General features: G+C 46.4%; 1 pseudogene; it reads right to left on the bottom strand.

Moving 5' to 3' along the window:
* Window positions 1-538: 538 nt before the first annotated feature.
* Window positions 539-14,667, bottom strand: LOC147978747 (uncharacterized; annotated as a pseudogene).
* Window positions 14,668-19,227: the final 4,560 nt, after the last annotated feature.

Here is a 19,227-nt window from a genome sequence, read left to right as displayed (position 1 = left end):
AGGTGCCGTAGTTTCGGTGCTTGATCGGTCGGGCCGTGAAGACGTATGACTACATCAACCGCGTTGTGCTAACTCTTCCGCTGTCGGTCTACAAGGGTACGTAGATCACACTCTCCCCTCTCGTTGCTATGCATCACCATGATCTTGCGTGTGCGTAGGAAAATTTTGAAATTACTACGTTGCCCAACAGTGCTGTCTCCTGATCCAGAGATCCCATCGTGTTTGGCGCCTCACGAACTGGCCCACTCTGGGGCTCCACGCGACCGGTCTCCGCCATGGTCAGGTCGCCCATGCTCTGGCCCACTGGACCCACGGCAGCAGAGGTAGCTGCAACCCCAGCTTGCATCGTCACCACATTGGCTGGCTCGCTCTCCAGTGGTGCGGACCGTACAAAATCCTTGGCGATCCCCACGCCCTGTCCCAGCGTTGCCCCAATGGACATCTCCTGTCTACCCGAAACAACTGCCTTGGGATCCATCGAACCTGCCATGATAGCTTTTGTCGCCACGCCCTACACATCAATGGGAAGAGAGGGAGACTAGTCTGGCCTATGGGAAGGCGACTGTGGGCCCTTTGCAACCACCAAATCCTGACCCAAAGTGGCGACCACGGGATTTTCTATGGTCGAGCGCCCCGGATCCACAGGCTCCTCCTCACGGCCTTGCACAAGCCCCTCCGCCGCCACCGGGCTCACCGGCGCCGGAGCAGGAGGCCGGATCGTCGGCGATGCAGGAAACCCCAACCTCGACGACACGGCCACCCAAGCACCTGCCATGATTGGCGGAATGCGCCAATCCGAGGGCCCACGCGCCCCAACAACGCCTGTCGATACGAGCCACCGGCAACACCTCCCGCCGGCGCACCGCCTCTGACATCCCGAATTCCACGCGTCCAAGGTAGCACACGCCATTCTCCACTGCCCGAGAAACTATCCGAGTCTTCTGGCAGACCACTTTGGCCGCTCCCATCTGAGCTTGGCGGCCGCAACCACCCCTCCGGACCGGCGTGCTCCCTGACCCTGCCAATATGGATGAGCGTCTTATACTCGAGCAGCTAACGAGAAGTTGGCCGGCGAGCCACCGGGTTGAACTCCGCCTCAGGCTCTGGCACCCATAGTCTTCTCGCCACCGGCACCTCATCGGGGTCAACACACCAGGCTCGTAGCTTGAACAGGGAGAGGTCCTCGCGGCTGGCTGTCTCCGGTGCCAAGCTCTCCACCAGGCAGCCCGAACCCAAGAGCTCCGCAGCCGTGTCCCGTGTCCAGACATGGGAAGGCACTCCCTCAATCATCAGATCCACCTGAGAACGCATCACTTTTGACACTGCTTGTGCTTGCCGCAGCCAAGGCCTAAAGAACAACTTGAAGAAGCCATGCTCAATGAAGTCCGCCGTAAGGGCCTGGTTCCTGATCTCCGGCGTCGCAAAGACCACAAGAAAATCCTCCGGGAAGAACTTATGAACGGAAAACTTGTGTCTGGGAACATTCAGTTGTGCCGCGATAGCCTCAGCCGCCTCCATAGACGAAACTGCCGGCCTGGAACCGCCAATGTACGCGACCACAACTGTTTTGAGTCTTCGCTCCATGTCATCCATCTCATGGGTCCGCGAGATGATGCAAACGTCCATGGCTGCTGGAGTCATGGCCGCCGCAGGCAGCGCCAGCCAGGCTCCCGCAGGTACGGTGTCGGCCGGGACTGACGAGGGCCTCCCCTGAGGAGAGACCTGCCAAGTCACCGGCGACAGCCTGCACGCGAGCCCTGCTGGCAGCTGCTGCAGACCAGTCCGCGCCACCTTGGCCATGGCCTCATGCCGGAGCTCCTCTTCCGGTCGCGGGCTCCGAGGACGCGAGCACCCCGACGAGATGTGTCCCTCCAGCCCGCATCGGAAGTAGAGAGGCTTAAAGGTGCAATCTTCCCTGTGATGCCCATCCCGGGAACACTTGAAACAGAGGCCGAAGAGATCCGATGGGACCTCGCGCCTCTCTAGAGACGAGGCCGGCGACCGCGACCTGGGACGCTCCGCCGCCACGAGCCGTGTCTGCCTGAACTCCCACTTCCGGCGACGCCAAAGCGCCTTGCGCGAGGGGCCTGGCCTTCTCCACGGGGCCGCCACAGCCGCGTCTGCAGCCAAATCCGCGGCCACTAAGCCAACCTGGGGAGGCGCGCCCGCGGAGGAGCTCGCGGATCCCGGTGACCCGAAAAGGCCGAGTCCAGAGACAACGGGCTGCAAGCGGGAGGAGATCGACCCCGGGCTGCCAGGGCTGGGAGGGTTCGAGGCCGTGGATGGAGGGTGGGCGGCGGAGACCGGAGTGGTCACCGGCGCGATGGGGTGGACGCCGGTGCCGGAGTGGCCGGCAGCGGAGGAAAGGGCGGGGAAGCGGGGCGGGAAAATTAAGACAGCGCTAGCTGTGAATCCGCGCTCATTTACGTTTCCCTTTTCTCAAAAAAATTTTATGTTTCCCTTCTTCCAAGTTCCAACAATCCACTAAACCCCGTATAATTTGGCGGTAAAAGATCGGTCAAAAGTTCATGGCTCGGGTCCTAGGCCGCCGCACCGGCACCATGCCGGCATGCCACCCGCCTTGGCTTCCCCGCCTCACAGTGCCGACCGCCACCACAACCCCCTGTCGCGTTGCTCATCGCTCTGGTTGCTTCGACCGTTGTCGCCACACCTCCTAGTGTCGTGTCGCTGACTTGCGGGCCCCATAGACATTTAGTGAGAGATAGAAAAAACAAGATTTTAGGTCAAGAAGTTTTACAGGAACTGAAAAAAGCAGTTGTCTGACAACTTACCGTAAATTATATGGTCATCGTATAAAATCATTTTACGGGATGGTTTTACAGAAGTTGCTGTAGTTACTCTTAGCCTAAAAAAAGTTGATGTTTCTCTTCTATGTCGCCAGCAGGTTCCACATTTCAACAATTTGTTGCTACTTTTCTGGTTTTCTTCGAGTGGTTTTCTCTTTCTTCTGGGTTTTGCTTCGTTTTGGGTTTTAGTGTTTTTTTTCTTTTGTTATTCTATGGTTTTATTTATTTATTATACTTTCCATTTTTTTATTTGTCGATTTTTTCCTTTTTCATTTTCACCTTTCATTTTCCGTTCAGTTTTTCTCTTTTATTTTTTTCATCTGATTTTATCATTTTTAAATTTGTTCTTATCATTCCACAATATAGGAATATATATTACACGTGTGAACAATATGTTTAATATTTTATTTTTAAAAATACATAAACTTTTAATATATAAATATTTTAAGAAAATACATGACAAATATTTTCAAATACGTGAATACTATATTGGTTATGTGATGAACAGTTTTCAAATATGTGATGTTTTTCTAATATGAAATTAACATTTTATAAATACATGAACGATGTTCAAGTATGTGATGAACATTATTTAATTACACGATGGACTTTTGGATGTGATGAACAACTTCCAAGCACGTGATGAATATTTTTAAAATATACAGAGACATTTTTAAACACACAATGAATATTATTTTTTAGTAAAAGGTGATTTTTTTTTCAAATAAGTGATGAATATATTTCCAAATATGTGATGAACATCTTTCACATATGCAATGTTTTTCTAAATATACGATGAATATTTTTCAAAATACATGTACATTTTGTTATTCACCATAATATAATTATTTTCCTTTTCAAATAATTGTCATTTTTGTATTAAAATATGTTAGATAAAAAATATTTTGCTGGAACATTAATACCATGTAGGTCGCGTAGCATGGGGGTAGGGACCACTCCCGTACAATCGGAGTACAACAAACATAATCAAAATGGCTCAGACGTGTCTTACATGTGGTTTGTCTACTATAAGCGATACGAGTTCACTGGTACCCCGTGCAAAGATCACTCCCACCTTCTTAAGCATTGACAAGTGACGCATAGACAAGTGACGCATTGCATATGCGCCACTTTTCGCAACCTTAGAGTTTTTTTTCCATAGGTTCGTTTACTCAAAACATTTTATCTCTTAAACCGCGCTGTCAAATCTCAAACTGTTTTCACCGTTGTATTTCTCGCATCGAGATATTCGAAACTAGATACCATGTTAATATGTTTGAACGAACTTTTCACAAAAACCCTGGGAAAAAAAGACCCATAGTACAATTTTTTCCTCACTTTTTCTTCTCTTCCCGAAAGGCACAACAGTGCCTCTTACTGAAGCTAATTTGCGCCTTCACAAGAAGCAAATATGTGCCTATTAGGGAAGCAAAAAGAAATGCATTTTTTTCTTTTCTGAGAGGCACAAGGAAGCAAGTTTGTGCCTCCCGTAAAAGAAGATTTATTTTCTTTTGCGAGAAAAGCATTTTTTTTCTTTTGCGAGAGGCACAATCGTACCTCTCATGAAAGCAAATATGTGCTTTCACGAGAAGCAAATCAGTGCCGAAGCAAGAAAACTATGTTTTTTTTGCTGAGAGGCACTCCTCTTGTGAAAGCAAATCTGTGCCTCCTACGGAAGCAACAAAAATTGTTTTTTTGCATGTTTTTATTATCTCTTCAAAACAAAGGGAAAACCGGACGAAAACAAAAAACCTGAAAAAAAATCATCTAAAACATGAAAACGGTACAGAAAAAGTGAAAAACAAAATCCCAAGGGAGCGCCAGCATGCTACACGTGGCGATATTGGTGCGCTCTGAGCCCAACAAAATAACCCTAGCGGGGCTCCCGCAGGGGGTACCCTTGATTAGTTGCACTCACCATACTAACTTTTTTTGAGGGGTAAAAACCCGCTTTATTCATCAAACTCCACATGAAGTGGGATACAAACTTGGTCGTGGGGAACACCATACCAGACATGGCGGCCCGGACCTGTAGAGAGTGCAAATTTTGCTAAGCGATGTGCTTCATAGTTAACAACACGGCTTTCAAAATAAAAGTTACAAGAAAAAGTAGAGGCTTTGATATTGATCTCGTTGATGACTGCGCCATAAACACCACGTGCCCTTCTGTTGATGTCCAGCACTACCTGTCGACAGTCCAATGGCACGGTAAATTGATGAATACCCAAATCCTTCGCCAGGGACAAAGCTTCCCGACAAGCTATTGCTTCCAATGTGGGGGATCATAAACTCTCAACTACAAGAGCCGAGATTCCAATGAAGTTTCCCCCTTCATCTCTACAAATAGCCACCGCAGAGCCACCCCTTATTACACGTACTCCTGCATTGACATGGATCTTGTAATGACCAGCAGGTGGCTTCTTCGGTCTTGCATGGCCTGGTAGTGGCGCCGAACCGTTCCTGTTCTGGTTCTGCACTGGGTTGCTAATGACCGCCAGGTCTTGTAAGTACCTCTCGATGAAGCAGTGGGTCGCTTGAGGACTCTGAAATATTGCTTCATGAATAGCTTTCCTCCAGGCATGCCATATGGACCAAAGTGTGACTGCCATGATGATAAATTGATCATGTGTCAGCAATCCCATCACTGTGAACAGCCAGCCTTTTGCTTTTGGTTCGGTATTCGCCGTCATTTTATGTGTGATCTCCTCATCCTCTAGCGCCCAAACACTTCTCGAAGATGTACATTCCAAGAGAGAGTGTCGCCACGAATCTTGAACTCCGCATAGTCCGCAGGTGCTTGAGTCAGCCTGTAAGTGCATCTAGTGCCCCTTAGTGATTTTGGTGTATTGAAGACTTATAGGTTAAGGGACTGATGCGTTTGTGAGTGTACACATGTCTACAAGTCCATGAGGAGTTTGATATTTACAGAGGAAGCGGCCCCTAAAAATGAAGTTCTTTGACTGAAGACTTTGAAAGTGAAGAAATTGGTGTGATCCTGAAGATGTGGTATTCATTCAAGGAACATGAAGCGTGAAGACTTTTGTTTTCGTAGTTTCATTTTCTCTTTCTTGAGTCATAGGAAACACTGTACTGTTAAAGGGGGTCGAAGAAATACTAAAGAAAAATTTCCAAGTGATGCTCAACTCAAATCCTACATCTACCAATCCCTTCAAGTGAAGCCATTGGAAATCTCATACAACTCAGTCAATTTCTTCAGTGACAGAGACGAAGTTCTTCTGGTCTCTGAGGAATTTGTTCTGACTGAGGAGTTAGGAATTCGCCAGTGCGGATTGCCTACACAGTGAGGATCATGATAGCCCTGAGGAATTTGATACTCAAAATTCCGTCCGTTGCTGTGCTATGCGCCAGCTGTCCCAAAATATCTACCCACCTAATGGTCATATCATTGAAGGACATTTATGTCTTATCATGTCAGGCTGCTCCCTAGGCTATAAATAGCTGCCTCCCTACAACCACTAACTGGTTGGCTGCTCCGAGAGAAACCGACACTTGTCATTTGAGAGCATCCCATCCTCCGAGGACTTTGAGTGAAAATCATCAAGTGAGGAAAACCCAAACCCAAACACTACAAACCCAAAGTGATTGAGCATCACTGAAGAGATTGATCCTGCGTGGATCCGACGCTTGTTACCTTTGAAGACTGTGCATCTTCCAGACGGTTAGGCGTCATGGTCTAGAGCATCCAAGAGGAAATTGTGGATCGCCGAGTGACCGAGTCTGTGAAGGTTTGGAAGTCACCTGAAGACTTACCACGAGTGATTGGGCGAGGTCTGTGTGACCTTAGCTCAAGGGGAATACAGTGAGGACTGAGTGTCCTAAGCTACGTGTTCAGGACTGGGTGTCCGGGACTGTGTGTCCTCCGGTTTAAATACCTAGCCTCCCTAACCAGAAGTACAACTGTCACAGCAGTTGGAACTGGTCTACCAAATCATTGTCTTCACCAAGCTACTTGGTTCCAATTCCTCAACCCTTCTAATTCCCCATCTCTCTGTTGTGTGCTTGTTCATATCTGTTTGAAGACTTTGGCTGAAGACTTTCTCTATTTCCTCAGCTCAATTTCATCAGCCTATTCGTCTTCATTCTGTATATCCTGTGTTTACGCTTTCTGTACTCTGTGCTTGTTTTCATTTCATCATGAAGACCATGCTCTTGTTCTATTATGTTTACTTCAGAGTACTTATTCCGCTGCAAGTAGTTCTTCACTCAAAAATTTCCTCACCCGCAAATTCCTCAGTGAAGAATTCATAAAAATCGCCTATTCACCCCTCTAGTCGATATAACGCACTTTCAATTGGTATCAGAGCAAGGTACTCCCTTGTTCTGTGTGATTTTGGTTTAACCGCCTGGAGTTTTAGTTATGTCGACCGCAGGTATGATCAAGGTTTCTGCTAGGTGTCCTACCTTCGATGGGACGGACTACCCTTACTGAAAGAATAAGATGCGCATGCATCTTGAGGCAATTGACAATGATCTCTGGTACATTGTGGAAAATGGCGTTCCCTCTGTCACTCCTACCATCAACGCCGCTGATGTGAAGAGATTCAAGCAACTCGACTCTCAAGAGAAGAACATCATATGTGGCCATCTGAGCAAAGGGCAGTATGGCAGAGTGAGTGCTTTGGAGACAACTAAGCTTATCTGGGACAGGATGTCCAAGGTTAATGAGGGAGTCTCAACACAGTGTGACTCTCCAGTTGATGTTCTTCGCAATCTCTTCAACCGCTTCAAAAGACTCGACAATGAAAATGTTCAGCAAACCTTCGATCGCCTCACTGACATCTCAAATGAGCTTCAAGAACTTGGTGCCACTGATATCACCGACCATGAGGTGGTGAAGAAATTGCTGAGATCGGTTGATTCCTCATTTGATACCTTGGCATTGATGATACAAGAATGTGGAGACTATAAGTCACTTGATCCCGCTGATATCCTCGAGAGACTAAACACTCATGAGTTCCAGCTTGCTAAGAAGAGAGATCTCTATGGACCAAGTTATGGTAGATCACGGGCTCTGAAGGCCAAGGCAATGTATGAATCTGAAGGTGAAGATTCTGGCAACAGCCTTGGTGACCCTAAAGAACTGAGCCAGGAGCTAGCAATGCTCGCGAGGAAGTTCCAGAAGTTCTCAAGACGTGGTTGCTTTGGTAAATCCTAAAGAAGTGGTGACTTGAGATCAAATTCCTCATCCCATGATTACAAGAAGAGACTCTATCACAAATGCAAGAAACCCGGACACTATATTCAAGATTGTCCTTAGTGGGAAAATGAATCAAAGAAGAAGAAGTACAATGATTACAATTCAGATGATTCAAAGAAGAAGAAGAAATCTTCAAAGTCCTCGTCATCAAAATCTTCAAGGTCCTCATCTCACAAGAAGAGCAGCTCCAAGAAGGCTCGAGCATTCATTGGCAAGGAAATGGACTCTGAGGCTGAATCTGAGGAAAATTAGGAAGAGGAGGAATCTGAGGAGTCATACTCTGGTGTCGCGAGCCTAGCCCTTGCTACCGCGTTTGTCAGCAAGTCCATCTTCAACTATGAAGAAAAGGACCTCCCCAACACTACTGATGACGGTGATGAGGACTACGCTCCCACCTATTGCTTCATGGCAAAAGGCTCAAAGGTACTCAAATATCCCTCCTCTGAATCTAGTGAGGATGAATCTAATGAAAACCTCAAACCCAGCTATTCTAAACTTGCTAAGATTGCTATGAAATTGCAAAAGACTCTTGAAAAGGTTCAAAACATGCTGGATAAAAGCGATGATATGTTGGGAGAGGAAATGGATTGCACTAAAATTTTGACTAAAAATCTTGAGAGACTTCAGTCCAAGTCTGACAATCTTCAAGGTCATCATAACACTCTCCTATCTGATCATGAGAAGCTTTCTTATGAATTTATTCAAAGAAAGGAAGATCTTGAGCAGTTAAGAGTGAGTTATGATGATATTCAGAAGGAGCGTGATTCATTACTTGCTCAACAGATTAGCGCTACTCAGGATGAATTTGTTCCTCCATGTTTGAAGTGCATTGAACGTGAAACTGCTAATTCTTCACCTGAATGCTCAAATACGTCCATTGCTGCAAATTCTTCAACTACCTCTACTATCACTAATTCCTCATCTGAGGACATTACTAGTATCACTGATGATGCAGGGCTGAAGGAACTGTATATGACAGGCATGTACAAAAGCCTCAAAGGGCATCAGTCTCTTTGTGACGTGCTTAAAAAATAGATCCTCAACAGGAACCCTAGGAAAGAGGGTATTGCCTTTGAGAGGAAACTCAATGCTGATGGGACCTACTAGAAACCTGAGCAGTATCCCAAAACCTCTTGGGTTCCCGCAAAGGGACCTTCAGTGGATCCATCTACTTTATCTGGCTTTACATGTGAATCTTCATATTCTTCTGATGAGTCATTTGACTCCAATTATAAACTTTTCAAAAATTAGAATGGTGAAGTATTTGCTAGATATGTTGGCACTAACTGCAGGAACGGTTCTCCTATGAAGAAAATCCGGGTTCCCAAAAGGCGCCTTGAAAATCTTGAGGTAAATGTCATCATGACACCACCTGTGAAGAATAGGAACCCCATATCAAATTCTTCATATGGACCAAATTCTTCATATGGATCCAAGTCCTCATACAGACCAAACTCCTCACGTGGATCAAATTCCTCAAAAGGATCAAAGTCCTCATATGAGCATCATCGTGCTAACCCGTCTGTTTCGCAGGGAAGATCTAAGGATTATGGATATGTGTATTATTCTTCAAATAATTATGTTCATATGTCCTCGAAGAATTTCTCTGCTTACTCTTATGCTTACCCTAACCCCTCTTATGTGAAACGAAGTGGATTGGCATCTATGCCACCTTACTCTTATGGAGCTCGCAGAATGATGAACTCTTTGCCACCCCTTCAGATGTGGGTGGTGAAGAAAAAGAACTAAACTCTTATGCAGGGTCAGGTCTCCAGACGAACTTAATCGAATGTGCTTGAAAGGATGCAAGCTAATCATGAAGAAATGAATTTTCATTTCTCACGTCCTCATACTGCTTTATCTGTTCTATTGCTTGATGAAATTGATCTGAAGAAATTGATACCATATTCTTCACTAATGAAGTATATGAGTTCGTAAGTTGCACTAATTCATATGCAGGATGATCAACCCAAAGCCACTGAGTGGGTCCTCGATAGTGGATGTACAAATCACATGACTGGTGACATGAGCTTATTGATGGACTCTTCTTTATCTCCATCACATCTGAAGCATATCACCTACACTGACAAAGGCAAAATCAAGGTATTGGGTCTAGGTAAGGTTTCAATCTCAAAGGATCGACACATGGACAAAGTCATGCTTGTCGAGTCCTTAGGGTTCAACCTCATGTCTGTCTCAATGCTTTGTGATCTTGATATGGTTGTTGCATTTGGCAAGTATTGTTGTGTTGTGATCGTGGAAGCTGACAATTCCAAAGTATTCGAAGGCTTTAGGAGAGGAGATTTGTATATTGTTGATTTCTCTACAGGACCACAACCTGCTACATGTTTACTTGCAAAAGCTTCAGAAGGCTGGCTATGGCATCGACGACTTGGTCATGCTGGCATGAGGAATCTGCACACGCTCGCGAAGAATAAGCATGTCATTGACATCGAGGGTGTCAAATTCCTCAAGGACCATTTGTGTGGAGCTTGTGAAGCTGGAAATATGACCAAGGCCAAGCATCCAACGAAGACTATCATGACTACTACTCGGCCATTCGAATTGCTTCACATGGATCTCTTTGGCCCTACTCACTATGCCACATTTACTAATGCTACATCTTTATATGGCTTTGTCATTGTTGATGATTATTCTCGATATACATGGGTGCATATCATCACTTACAAAACTGAAGTGCAGGAAGTCTTCAAACGATTTTCCTCGAGGGCTTCAACCAACTTTGGTGTGAAGATCAAGCACATCAGAAGTGATAATGGAACTGAGTTCAAGAACACTGGTCTTGATGACTATCTTGATGAACTTGGTATTACTCATGAGTTATCTCCTCCTTATACTCCTCAGCAAAATGGCGTTGTGGAGCGCAAGAACAGGACTCTTGTTGAGATGGCTCACACTATGCTTGATGAATACAAGACGCCTCCTCGCTTTTGGCCTGAGGCAATTGATACTGCATGCCACATCATCAACAGGGTATATCTTCACAAAATTTTCAAGAAGACTGCATATGAACTCCTCACTGACAAGAAACCCAATGTGAGTTATTTCAAAGTCTACGGTGCTAAATGTTGGATTAGAGATCCTCATCACAATTCTAAATTTGCACCGAAAGCACATGAAGGTTTTATGCTCGGTTATGGTAAGGACTCGCACACCTATAGAGTCTTCAACACCTATCACCACAAGGTTGTTGAAACTGTAGATGTGCAGTTCATGAGACTAATGGCTTGCAAAGAGAGCACCTACCTCTTGTGACAGATGAAATACCTCCCGAGGAATCTATTAAGTTCAAGGCTACTGAGGATGTCATTCCTACCGAAGAATCTGCTGAAGAAGTCATTCCAGAACATGAAGAACGTCATTCTGATGCACCTGAGGAAAATGGTGCTGAAGAAAATACTGATCAAATTCCTCAACGACAACCCGCTCATCCTTGCGTTGCAAATGAAGTGCAAATTGAGAAAATCATCAGCAACATCAACATTCCAGGTCCTCTCACATGCTCAAGAGCTTCACATTTATCTAACTTTTGTGGGCACCTTTTCTTTCGTCTCTATCACAGATCCCACTAAGGTAGATGAAGCATTTCTGGAGCCTGAGTGGATTCAAGCTATGCAAGAGGAATTACATCAATTCAAGCTCAACAACGTCTGGGAACTGGCCAAACGTCTAGATCCTCGTAAGCACAATATCATCGGCACAAAGTGGATCTACCCTAACAAGCAAGATGAAAATGGCCTTGTGGTGAGGAATAAGGCACGGCTTGTAGCTCAAGGCTACACACAGGTTGAAGGAATTGATTTTGATGAAACTTTTTCTTGGGACCCTGATCCAAAGTCACATTGATCTAGCCGGTAACACCTCATATCACTTTGCGGCCTCACGCACGGTATTCCCACGAGTGTCGCCTTACCCTGGCCCGGGACCGTTCGCGCCTTTTGGCTCACGTATATGAGTGTGTCGCTAGCATCCATATGACAGAGAACCCGGGCCGACATGGCTAGTCGTGAACCCAAAGTGGCACTAACCTATGGGGACAGACATACATGATTCACATCGAGCATGTCAGTCAGCAGCGTGTGAATCCGGGCTGTAGCACTGGGCTAACAGGACTCCGGACGTCACCGCGTGACATTTCCCCGAAGGGACAGACACATGAACGAAGTGAAACACATGCCGGCCAGTCAAGTGTCCTGAGCAGTAGTGCTGGGCTAGCAGGACTCTGGTGAACCAGGCTGTAGCAGACTACTATGGCTCAAGGAAGCACTAGACTACATTTCCCCATATGAGAGGCTGCCAAGGATAAACAACTAGATTGTCGGATCCCACACATAGCAATACACGTCACACGTATGCATAACATGCAAGTATGTGCTGTACAACATGGCATCACAACATAATGCAACTCATATAGATAAAGGCCCAGAAGAGCCACATAGCATTAAATACAAACAGGGGTCACATGACCCATCATTCAGAGCATGCAAGCAACGGAAGCATTACATGTCTGAGTACAGACAACTACAAAAGAAAAAGGCTAAGAAGCCTGACTATCTACAAGTCCCTCCCAAGGGTACAAGATCGTAGCTGAGGTGCAAGCTACTCGTCGAAGTCCAAGTAAACTAATAAGACCGAAGTCTCCGCTGCAAAAACATAAATAGATCAACGTGAGTACAAAGGTACTCAGCAAGACTTACATCAGATCCTATCATACATGCATTTGCATCAAGAAGGTAATGTGGGGTTTAGTTGCAGCAAGCCAGCTTTGACTCAGTGGCTATCCTGTTCTATGACAACGAGAAACTTCTGTGAGGTGAAGCAGCGCGCCGAGTCCACTAAACACCACATCAAGCACACTACTATGGATTCATCCTCGTCTCCTTACGAGAAGGCCTTCCACAGCACTCACACTTGTCTTGAGCATTTTAGAGTATCCACTTTAAGTTGTCTATGTACCACGTAAGCATCCAAGAAGTCCATAACCGAGGACACGGCTATTCAAATAGATCATGATAACCCTGCAGGGGTGTACTTCTTCACACACGCTCTCACCAATTATCACCATGTACACGTCATGTATCTCGGCAACCTTCAAACGGAAGCCTGGCGAGGGTGTTGGCCATGACCTGACTATCCACACAAGACTCTAGTCCAGGTTTATCGCCTATTCGGGTTCCATCCGCAAGGAGATCCGGCCAGGGTGTCGCTCACGGCCCCAAACGATATGTGCAGGGTTCCCAAGCCAACCTCGCCGGATGGATCTACGCTTGGTACACCATGCCACTTGTGCCTGGTCTGTCCCAAGCCCACCTGGCCGGGTGCCACTTGGTAGACTACTAACACTACCTACAAACACCAGAAACTATTTGCGACTCCTAGACAGAGATCAAGTTGGCTAATAAGTCGAGAGGGGCACTTAAGCATTCCAATGTGTGGTAGTAGCTAGTCATTGGACAACATACACGGAACTCAGTGCTTAAGGACGGTTCCAGTGAGACAGCCCACCATGTACTCCTACATGGCCTCTCACCGCTACCTTTACCAAATCGTGTTCACACGCTTAACTCTCAGCACCAGAACATATCGTACCACTCCAATTCATTCCCGATGAATCAGACCTGACACAACTCTAAGCAATAGCAGGCATGGCATGGCAAGAACACAACATGGCTCAATCAACTCCTACACATGCTAGTGGGTTTTAACTATTTACTGTGGCAATGACAGGTCATGCAGAGGAATGGGTTCAACTACCGCAGCATAAAATAGCAGTTGAATCATTGTTGTCCTAATGCAATAAATGAGAGCAGGAGCGAGAGAGTAGGATTGTATCGGAATGAACAAGGGGGTTTGCTTGCCTGGTAGATCAACAAGGAAGGCACTACTCCTCAGACAGGTACTCTGGAAGGGTCTCCAGAGCAGGACCTATCGAGAAGGAACGGTGTCGATAATCAAACACAAGAATATGAAACAATATGATGCATGATCATGGCATGAGTATGTGATGTGCTTTGAGCTAATGCATTTAGCATTCTATTTGGAAGAGGTCCATTTGAACCCAAGGTTCAAATGCAACTCTAAATTAAATCTTTATAAATGCCATTTATATGTTTTCACCTATACAGCAAGTATAAGTTGGTTAGACATGCATGAAACAGGTACAGATGAATAGATTGAATTTTTCTGATAATTTTTCATATATAAATTATTTCAATCTGAGCTACGGTTGAATTTCTATAAATTTTTGAAGTTTTGAATATATTCTGGAATTTCCTGATTTAATTTTAAACCAGAAAATGAATAACTGCGTCATGCCGGTGTCAGTAGGTCAATGGAGCTGACCAGGTCAAACCTGACGTGTGGGGTCCACACGTCAGTGATCGGTTAGTTAACAGGGGGTTATTAAACTAATCTAATTAAAGGATTAGGGCGCCTGGGCCCACTGTCAGTGTCAGGGATTAGTTAAACGGTGATTAGCCTTAAGCTAATCACCTGTCAGGCCGGGCCTGCACGTCAGGCCGGCTAGGGTCATCGGCGGCAACCTCTGGACGCGGCGGCGTCCACGCAGGGCACGGGGGCGGCGGCTGGGAGCACCGAGGCGTAGCTCGTGCTCTCCCGCATCTAGTGGGGTAGGTAGGAGGAGGAGGGGTGGCCGGAGACGACCGCGGCGAGGTCATCCGCGGTGGCCAGAGCTACGGGAACGACGGGTTCGGCGCCTCGGGGCACTAGGGGGGCTGCGGTTGGTTGCAAACGATGCGCGGGAGGGCACTGAGAATGGCGGTGAGCTCGGTTGCGAGCTGTGGCAGTTGTGGCCACAGCGACGACATGAACGGCGGAGCCGAGCTCTCGGCCAAGGTGGCCGACAGGGCTCGGGGGCGCTCGAGCTACGGGGCTAGGGGGAGGGGGAAGGGGAGCTCACAGCGAACTCGAAGGCGTCGTCGGTGAGCTCGGGGAGGACCAGTCGGCGACGAATTTAGCGGCGGCAATCCGCGGCTCCGACAAAGGGGGTGACGGCGGTGGCGACGCTATAGTGCTCCTGGCATCGTCCAGCTCGATGAGGAGGCGTAGTCGAGGGCGGGAGTGCTCCTGGACAGCAGCAAGGGACGGGGCGGTGGCGATGGTCGCGGTGGCTCACGGCGACGTGCTGTGGTGGCGTTCGGGCGTGGGAGAGAAGACGAGCAGAGGAGAGGAGAGAGCTCGGGAGAGAGTGAGGAGAGGCCAGGGGGCTCGGTGGAGCTCTCTGGGGTGGACAGCGCCGAGGGGAAGGGGGGGCAGGTAGGCAGGAGCATGGCGTGCATGCGCGCGCTCGCCGTGCCCTCCTTCGCCTCCTCCTGGCAAGGAGGAGGATGACTGGCTTGGCCAGTTGGGCTGGGCCAGGCCAGCACAGGAGCTGGCCGCATGTAAGGTCCAGGTAGGTTTTTCCATTTTTGTTTTTATTTTCTATTTTTCTGACATTTGTTTGGTTTAATAAAAATACTAAACCATTTTATTTTCTTATGCCAATTTTTGCAGGGGCTAGTGGTATTATTCCAGAGCTCCTCAACTACTGGCATAAAATTTTGGACATATATTATATATATATATATATCATATATATATCCAAGCAATTAATTATTGCATTAATTCCAAATGGCCAAAATAAATATTTATGAGTTCCTAAAAATATTGGTTTGATTTTTACCTCTGACCAATATTTTCAGAGAGCAACATGAACATTTTCTTGGACCTTTTTGGAGCAATTTTTATCTGGGTTATTTCCAAAAATGATTTCTGAGGGTTTCACAATCCCCATTTCAAATTTAAATGGAATTTGAACATGATGCACAACTGACTAGCTGGTCTAGGTCATACCAAAACTAGGGATGTGAGAACTCGCCCCCACTCGAAAGAATCTCGTCCCGAGATTCAGGAGTCGGCGGAAAGAAAGTGGGGTACTCAAGTCGAAGACGATCTTCACGCTCCCAAGTAGCTTCTCTCTCGGAATGATGAGACCACTGAACCTTGAGAAACTTGATGTTATGACGTCGAGTGACATGTTGTGCTTGATCCAGAATGCAGACGGGGTACTCTCGATATGTGAGGTTATCTTGGAGATCAAGCGTTTCATGGTCCACTCCGTGGATGGGATCCGAGAAGCAACGCCTGAGTTGAGAGACGTGGAAGACATCATGAACTCGAGAAAGATGTGGGGGTAGTTCCAACTGGTAGGCAACCTCTCCTCGTTTAGCGAGAATGAGAAAAGGACCAATGTAACGAGGAGCCAACTTACCCTTGATATCGAAACGATGGGTACCCTTCAAAGGGGTAACCCGAAGGTAAGCCTTGTCGCCAACTTCATAAGACACTTCCTTATGACGACGGTCATACTGGCTCTTTTGACGAGATTGGGCTGTTTTCAAATTCTCATGAATGATGCGAACTTGCTCTTCTGCCTCCTGGATCATATCCGGTCCAAAGAATTGTCTTTCACCGGTTTCTGACCAGTTCAAAGGTGTTCGACATCTTCGTCCATACAGAATCTCAAAAGGAGCTTTCTTGAGACTGGATTGGTAGCTATTGTTATAAGAAAACTTGGCGAAAGGAAGGAACTTCTCCCAATCCATACCGAATGAGATAACGCATGCTCTAAGCATGTCTTCGAGGATTTGGTTGACCCTTTCCACCTGACCACTTGATTGCGGGTAGAAAGCGGTACTGAAGGAAAGATGGGTGCCCATGGCAGTTTGGAAACTCTCCCAGAAATGAGAAGTGAAAAGACTACCACGGTCTGAATTGATCTCTAGTGGAACACCATGAAGTGACACTATTTGAGAAATATATAAGTCAGCGAGCTGACTAGCAGTGATACTCTCTCGAATAGGTAGGAAGTGAGCCACTTTGGAAAGACGATCAATGACTACAAAGATAGCATTATTCCCTCTCTTGGTCCTGGGAAAGCCGGTGATGAAGTCCATACCAACTTTATCCCATTTCCATTCAGGAATAGCTAAAGGCTGAAGGGTGCCAGCTGGTCTTTGATGCTCTGCCTTAACGCGACGACAAACGTCGCAGTTAGCAATAAACTGAGCAATTTCTCTCTTCATCCTAGTCCACCAGAACCTCTAGCGCAGGTCCTGATACATCTTAGTACTACCGGGATGAATCGTGAGAGGAGATTCATGCGCCTCCTTAAGAATCAGTTGTCGCAGATGTTGATTCTTGGGAACCACCAAGCGATTCTCAAAGAAAACAACACCTCAATCATCCATAGAGAAACATCCACCAAATCCCTTCCTAATGTTTCTCTTGATGCGGATAACACCCCTATCAAACTTCTGATCAGTAATGATCTGATCCTCAAGGGTAGGTTTCGCCACCAAGGTAGAAAGGAATCCGCGAGGAGCAATGTGAAGGTTAAGCTTACATAATTCCTCATGGAGAAGTGGTTGGCCCTGTTGCAACATGAGATTGTTGCAATAGGACTTACGACTTAGCGCATCAGCCATGACATTCCCCTTGCCTGGGGTGTAGGTAATTCCTAAGTCGTAATCTGAGATCAACTCCAACCAACGTCTTTGCCTAAGGTTCAAATCTGGTTGGGTGAAGATATACTTGAGACTCTGGTGTTCGGTGTATATCTCGCAATGTTTACCGAGAAGGTAATGTTGCCATATCTTAAGTGCATAGACTACGGCTGCAAGCTCTAGATCATGTGTAGGATAATTCTCCTCATGTGGATGCAACTGTCGAGATGCATAGGCAATCACATGACGATCTTGCATAAGAATGCAGCCTAGTCCCTGTCGTGAGGCATCACAATAGATAACAAAGTCCTTAGTGAAATCCGGTGTCACAAGTATGGGAGCAGAAGTCAGGCGTCTTTTCAGTTCCTGAAAGCTGTACTCGCACTGTGGGGACCACTCAAACTTTTTATCTTTCTTGAGAAGTTCCGTGAGAGGTTTGGCCACTTTGGAGAAGTTCTCAACGAAGCAGCGACAATAACTGGCTAGGCCAAGGAAACTCCTAACTTTCTTAACCGTTTCAGGTGGAGTCCAATCAAGAACGACTTGAACTCTTTCGGGATTGACAGCAATGCCCTTACCAGAGATTACGTGGCCGAGATAGGTCACTTCTGGCAACCAAAATTCACACTTGGAGAACTTGGCATAAAGGCGGTGTTCTCTGAGTTTTTCTAACACAAGTCTAAGATGTTCGGCATGCTCTTCCTCGTTCTTCGAGTAAATAAGAATATCATCAAGGTAAACCATGACGAACTTATCTAAGTACTCCATGAAGATCGAGTTCATCAAGCGAGAGAATGTAGCTGGAGCATTGGTTAGACCAAAGGACATGACGGTGTACTCGTACTGACCATAATGAGTGACAAAAGCCGTTTTAGGAATGTCCCCATTTCTGATCTTGATTTGGTGGCAGCCTAACCTCAAATCCATCTTGGAGAAGACTGAGGATCCAGCGAGCTGATCATACAGATCGTTGATCCTAGGGATGTGGGGACCCCGACTCATAAGTCGTGATCACCGAATGCACGTGTACAGTGATCCCAGAGATCAATTCTCACTGAACACACAGAAGCTGAATAACAAGAGTCTTACATCCATACATACCATATTACACAAGTAGGACCATTATGGTCAAGTCTTGATTATAACATTGCAGCGGAAATCTTTGCCGATAACTTGGACCCATGCCATCTGCCTTAACCCTACAGGCATTCTGACTGGGAAGCGTCCTAGCTCGCATGTTCTTCACCGAAGTATTCTTCATCCTATCCTGTTCTTTCATGCCTGGCCAGTAAAATAACCAGTGGCAAGCCAATGAGTACTTTGAATGTACTCGCAAGCAACCCATGTTTTGGTTCAAGATACAACAATGCATGATATAGGTAAATTTTTGCGGAAAGCTAGTTTTGAGTGCAATGACATGTTCAACAACGTGTAAGACATGCATCAGGAGAATTCAAGTAACCATGAGGACAGGTTACAGATATCAACATAAATAGAGTGGGCACCAACCCAACTCAATCATGTCAAGTCCTTGACTTGACCCAAGTAGTTCTTCCCACTTATCCAACACACACACTGGTTTGTAAACAAGTGGACGTAGCCCAAGAGCGGTTACCCAACTGTCCTTGACCGTGGACACGGCTATTCGAATAGTTTTACACTCTGCAGAGGTTGCACA

Source organism: Triticum urartu, chromosome 3A, assembly GCF_056163025.1.
Source record: "Triticum urartu cultivar PI428250 chromosome 3A, HENAU_Tu73, whole genome shotgun sequence".
NCBI lineage: Eukaryota > Viridiplantae > Streptophyta > Magnoliopsida > Poales > Poaceae > Triticum > Triticum urartu.
The sequence above is the reverse complement of the archived record's forward strand: the minus strand, read 5'-3'. Positions and strand labels throughout refer to the sequence as shown.